Source organism: Apium graveolens, chromosome 7 (assembly GCF_009905375.1).
Source record: "Apium graveolens cultivar Ventura chromosome 7, ASM990537v1, whole genome shotgun sequence".
Taxonomy (NCBI): domain Eukaryota; kingdom Viridiplantae; phylum Streptophyta; class Magnoliopsida; order Apiales; family Apiaceae; genus Apium; species Apium graveolens.
The window spans coordinates 70696576-70703241 of NC_133653.1; the positions used below are offsets into that span (position 1 = coordinate 70696576).

General features: G+C 39.1%; 1 non-coding gene across 1 annotated transcript; it reads right to left on the bottom strand.

The window, feature by feature from the left end:
* Positions 1-4415: 4415 nt before the first annotated feature.
* On the bottom strand, positions 4416-4522 carry LOC141675550 (small nucleolar RNA R71). Its single transcript, XR_012556197.1, has one exon. It is a non-coding gene; the product is annotated as a small nucleolar RNA R71 (small nucleolar RNA).
* Between the last annotated feature and the right edge of the window lie 2144 nt (positions 4523-6666).

The following is a 6666-nucleotide window of genomic DNA, read 5'->3' on the forward strand; positions in this document are numbered from 1 at the left end:
AATCATTTTCAAAATTTGTGAACAAAATGCCTTTTAAAAGAAGATTTTTCCAAAGCTTAGAATATTCCTTATAAATCAAAAACAAAGAAATTAAATAAACTCTTGCTTTGAAAAATCATATACTACCCAAAGCAAATTTATAATGCAGAAATTTTCACTCACACAAACGTACAATCATTGAATATATTTTCATTTGACTTAATATTATACCAAATTCACAAATAATATTACATAAAATGCCGGTCGTAACATCCACTGTACCTTCCATCACATGCTCCCTTATGAAGTGGTACCTAATGTTGATGTGCTTTGTCATTTAGTGCTGAACTGGATTACCTGTCATAGAAATAGCACTTTGATTATCATAATAAATAGGGATTTTAGAAAATTCTAACCCATAATCCAGTAACTGATTCATCATCCAAAGAATCTGTGCACAACAGCTTCCTGCAGCAATGTACTCTGCCTCTGCAGTTGATGTGGAAATTGACTTTTGTTTCTTGCTAAACCAAGAAACTAATCTGCCTCCAAGTAATTGACAGTTTCCACTTGTACTTTTCCTGTCAATTTTGCACCCTGCAAAATCTGCATCTGAGTAACCTATTAGCTTAAAGTCTAATTCCCTAGGATACCACAATCCTAGATCAGCTGTACCCTTAAGGTACTTGAAAATTCTTTTCACAACTGTTAAGCGAGGTTCTCTTGGATCTGCTTGAAATCTTGCACAAAGACAGGTAGCATACATGATATCAGGTCTACTTGCAGTCAGATAGAGTAGTGAGCCAATCATACCTCTGTAATCAGTAATATCTACTGATGTACCAGTATCCTTATCCAATTTTGTTGCAGTGGCCATAGGAGTGAATGCACTTGAACAGTCTTGCATTCCAAATTTCTTCAACAAATTTCTGGTGTACTTATATTGACAAATAAAAGTTCCTTCTTCATTCTTCTTGACTTGAAGGCCCAGAAAATAGCTAAGTTCTCCTATCATACTCATTTGATATCTTGATTGCATTAGCTTTGCAAACCTTTTACAAAGTCTGTCATTGGTAGAACCAAAAATGATATCATCAACATATATCTGCACCAAAAGTAAGTCCTTTCCATGGTTGAGATAGAATAAAGTTTTATCAAATAGTGCCACTATTAAATCCACTTTCTAGAAGAAACTTAGCTAATATCTCATACCATGCTTTTGGAGCTTGCTTAAGGCCATAAAATGCTTTATCAAGTCTGTAGACATGATTAGGAAATTTTGAATTTACAAAACCTGGAGGTTATTCAACATATACTTCTTCTTCCAATTCTCCATTAAGAAAAGCACTTTTTACATCCATTTGAAAGACTGTACACTTTTGGTGAGCAGCATAAGACAGAAATATCCTTATGGCTTCCAATCTAGCAACTGGTGCAAATGTTTCATCATAATCAATTCCCTCCTTTTGAGAATATCCTTTTGCAACCAGTCTTGCTTTATTCCTTGTAATTATGCCATCACTATCAGTTTTGTTTCTGAACACCCATTTTGTACCAACAACTGATCTATTCTTTGGTCTTGGTACTAGGGTCCAGACTTTATTTCTTTCAAATTCATTTAACTCTTCCTGCATTGCTTGCACCCAATCAACAATTAGAAGAGCTTTTTCCACTTTCTTTGGTTCAGCCTGAGAAAGAAAAGAATGATTGAGACATTCATTTGATGTAGCTGTTCTAGTTCTAATACCTGCTTCAGGATCTCCAATAATTAAGTTAGGTGTATGTGCTTTAGTCCACATCCTTGCAGATGGAAGGTTATCTCTAGAACTGGATGCTCCCCCAAGATCCATGTTGTCTCCATCAACATTTTTTGATGCACCCCCTGAAATTATGCTCTCTGATTTGAATCCTTCAGAATTTGAGTTTCCGGAATTATCAGAACTTGGCCCATCAGAACTTGATGAATCAGAACTTGAAGAGCCTGTTCTAGGTTCTGATACTTCTTGAGATGTGGTTGGATCTTCAATATGCTCCCCCTGCACAGGTGCATTTTCCTTTGGCATAGTCACCACAGTTTCAATAACATCAGAGTTTAACCCATCAGAGTTTGCAGTATCAGGATTTAGACTATCAGAATTTACAGAATCAGAATTTAAACTTCATTCTCAAATCTCAGCTGATCATGATCATTGAAATCTTCAAGTCCAGTAATCTTATTATCATCAAAAGAGACATTGATAGATTCCATGACTACCCTTGTTCTTAAATTGTAGACTTTGAAGGCTTTTGTGGAAAGTGGATATCCAACAAAAATTCCTTCATTAGCTTTTAGATCAAATTTGGATAGCTGTTTATGATAAGTGGCATTTTATACCACTTAGAACGTCTTAAAATGGCTTAAATTGGTGTCTTGAAATCAAGTATTTTGTGTATTTGATGCGTTTTTCTAGTGTTTATGCATTTCAGGGTATTAGTTGCATTTCGGGGGAGGAATCATCAAGAATAAGCCTTGGCATGTGTTCACCATTGCGAGAGGAAAGGAATGGGCAGATTACGGTGAAGAAATGGAGCAAACCTGGATTTTTTCCAGTAGAGGCCTGCGCGCCTGCGCAGCTATGCTGAGCGGCCGCGCAGGGTCGGGGAAAAAGATAAATTATTTTAGACTTCTACTTCTATTTGGCTTCCAACTTCTATGTAATCTGAGTTTTATGGGACTATTATATAGGTAGATTTGAGACGTTTTCACAGAGAGTATTAAGGGGATTATGTTTTAGATTGTGTTTTACGCAAGAAGCGAAGGAAAAAGACCGATTTAGCACACCGCAACGAAGAGGAAGCATATTTTCTTGTGATTCTTGTTTCGTTGTAACGTTGGATGCTAGTTTTCTTGCTTTGACTTATTTACTCTTGTGACGTACTCTGTTTTAATATAATTAGTTTAGTTATTATTTTCTCGTGTTTGTTTATCATGATTTCATATGAACCCATGATGGCGATAAGTTCTATTATGGGCTAATCGTGATCATGGAGTTGCAACGGATTTATTATGGAATTCTTTAGTTAATTGTTTAATACTTTAGTGTGTGATGATTGCTTGATATCTAGTATTGGTTGTGCATATTCGTCTTATGTGCGTCGCGAACATATAAGATAGGGTGTTAATCTCTTGTGAAGCGACGGTGGATCTTGAGATTTAGAACTTGCCATGCTAGCATAGGTTCATGTACGTTGTGCATGATTAGTGGGTAACTCTAACAGTTTTATTTGCCCTATGTAATCAAAAAGGAATAACTTGTGCTTAAATCGTTGTGTTGTCAATTTCTGTAGACATATAGGAACTCAACATAATTGATGACTATTCAACTTCTATCTTAATTGTGGATGCTTGGTGGAATGGTATTAGTACAATGAAAGTTGGCTTTTATCAGTTTTGTGTTATTCGATTAATATCATCACTGTCACATGCTAAAGGTAATAACAATGGCTATAGAAGGAAGTAATAATGAAGTTGTGATCTCATGAGTGTTTTATTATTGATAAATTGAAGTGTGAGTTAAGTGGTTAATTAAGTAGTTAATTATAGTTAATATTTAATCAACAATTTTAAGTGTTATTATCTTAACATTGAGAAGTAATCATACATTGGTGAGTGAGTTTAATTAGACAATAATTTAGTCTGAGTCTCTGAGGGAACGAACTAGAAAATATTCTATATTACTTGCGAACGCGTATACTTGCGTGAATATTAGCGCGTGTTTTCGCCCTAACAAGTTTTTGGCGCCGCCGTCGGAGACTCGGCGTATTTGTTTAGTTTATGTACTTACCATCATTGGTCATTAGGACTCAGTGATTAGGACGTAGTAGTTACTTATTTTTTTCTGGTTGTGTTTCAGGTACTTTAGCAAGCGTTTATGCAAACTCGTTCTCGTGCTCGCAAGAGGACTTTAGATACAGCTGAGGAGACAGACGAAGTTCTTGATATTCCGGAGAAGTTAGATTTTGAGGATTCGGATTCAGGAACTGAGCAGAAAGAACCAGTAAACATGGGAGATCGTATTATTCAAGCTGATCCAGCTCTTATGGATTTTTCTCGGCCTAAAATTGATGACATTCAGTCAAGCATCCTTCATCCGGCTATTCAAGCTAACACCTTTGAAATCAAGCCGGGCACTATTCAGATGGTGCATAATTCTGTTTCTTTTGGAGGAGCGGCAACTGAAGACCCCAACATGCACATAAGGAATTTTGTCGAGATCTGCAGCACTTTTAAGTATAATGGCGTGACTGATGAGGCTATCAAGTTGAGGCTTTTCCCATTCTCACTAAGGGATAAGGCTAAAGACTGGTTACATTCTGAACCAGCTGGGTCCATCACTACGTGGCAAGATCTTGCGCAAAAGTTTCTGGTGAAGTTTTATCCGATGGCAAAGACTGCTGCTATGAGGAGTGCTCTTACTCAGTTTGCGCAGCAACCTACAGAATCTATGTGCGAGGCTTGGGAACGCTACAAGGAAATGTTGAGAAAATGTCCACATCATGGAATGCCGGATTGGATGGTGATCACTGGTTTCTATAATGGTTTGGGGGCCCAATCTCGGCCCATGCTCGATGCAGCAGCTGGAGGCGCCTTATGGGCTAAAAGCTATACTGAGGCGTATAATCTTATAGAGACGATGGCTGCAAATGAGCATCAAAACCCAACTCAGAGGATGACGTCAGGCAAGGTAGCAGGTATTCTGGAAGTTGATGTAGCCACCGCTATTGCAGCCCAGCTCCAAGCGCTATCAATGAAGGTTGATTCTTTGGCTACGTATGGAGTTAATCAAATAGCTATGGTTTGTGAGCTTTGTGCAGGTTCTCATGCTACGGATCAGTGTTCTCTTGTAAACGAATCTGTTCAGTATGTGAATAATTATCAGCGACAACAGCAGCCTGTGCCAGCGACCTATCATCCTAACAACAGAAATCATCCAAATTTCAGCTGGGGGAATAATCAGAATGCTATTCAGCCACCATATCAGCAAGGAGTGAGTAAACAGTTTAACCCACCTGGATTCCAGTAACCACAGCAGTATGCTACAAGGCAATCATATCCTCAACAGGGAAGTGCAGCTGCACCTACTAGTGCTAATTTTGAGGGACTTAAGCTGTTGTGCAAGAGTCAGACGGTTTCTATCAAGACCTTGGAAAATCAAATTGGTCAATTAGCCAATGCAGTGCTCAATCGTCAACCTGGCACTCTTCCCAGTGACACGGAAGTACCAGGCAGGAAGGAAGCTAAAGAGCAAGTCAAGGCTATTACCTTAAGGTCTGGAAAAGTAGCTGATGCTGAAAAGGCAAAAGAAGTAGAAGCTGAAATTAGAGGTGAAGAATCTAAGCAAAAGGAGAAAGCGGCGGAACCAAGGAAGACTACTGTTGAACACACTTTGCCTGAGGCTAATACAGGGGAGAAACAGCTCTATCCTCCACCACCTTTTCCTAAGAGATTGCAGCAACAAAAGCTGGATAGACAGTTCGGGAAGTTTCTGGAGGTGTTCAAGAAACTTCACATCAACATACCTTTCGCTGAGGCTCTGGAACAAATGCCTAGTTATGCGAAGTTTATGAAGACTATTCTTTCAAGGAAGGTGAAACTGGATGACCTTGAAACCGTTGCTCTCACGGAAGAATGCAGCGCTGTTCTGCAACAAAAGTTACCACCAAAACTGAAAGATCCAGGGAGCTTCACCATTCCTTGCACAATTGGCAATCTGACGTTTGACAAGTGCCTTTGTGATTTGGGAGCAAGCATTAATTTGATGCCGTTGTCGATCTTTAAAAAACTGGATCTGCCTGATCCAAAACCCACGTACATGTCACTACAATTGGCTGACCGTTCCATTACTTACCCAAGGGGCATAGTTGAGGATGCGCTCGTCAAGGTGAATAAGCTCTTCTTTCCAGCAGATTTTGTTATTCTGGATTTTGAGGAAGATAAGAAGATTCCCATAATCTTGGGGAGGCCTTTCTTGGCTACTGGTCGTACCTTGATAGATGTACAAAAAGGGGAACTTACTATGCGGGTCCAAGATCAGGATGTGACCTTCAACGTATTCAAGGCAATAAAATTCCCTATAGAAGATGAGGAGTGCTTAAAAGTGGATGTGATTGATTCTGTGGTTACTTCGGAACTCAATCACATGCTAATGTCTAATGCATTGGAAAAGGCCTTAGTGGGGGATTTTGACAGCGATGATGAAGATAGCAACGAGCAATTACAATATCTGAATGCTTCTCCCTGGAAGCGAAAGCTGGACATACCATTTGAATCTCTTGGTACTTCTGACCTCAAGAATGCAGAAGGAAAGCTCAAACCATCAATAGAGGAAGCACCTACCTTGGAGCTCAAGCCATTACCTGAACACTTGAGGTATGCTTTTTTAGGGGATTCATCTACGTTACCTGTTATTATTTCATCTGACCTTTCAGGTAGTGAGGAAGACAAGCTCTTAAGGATTTTGAGAGAATTCAAATCGGCTATAGGATGGACCATAGCAGACATCAAGGGGATAAGTCCTTCATATTGTATGCATAAAATTCTGCTAGAGGAAGGTAGTAAGCCAACTGTGGAACAGCAGCGAAGACTGAATCCCATCATGAAGGAGGTGGTGAAGAAAGAAATTCTGAAATGGCTAGATGCAGGCATCA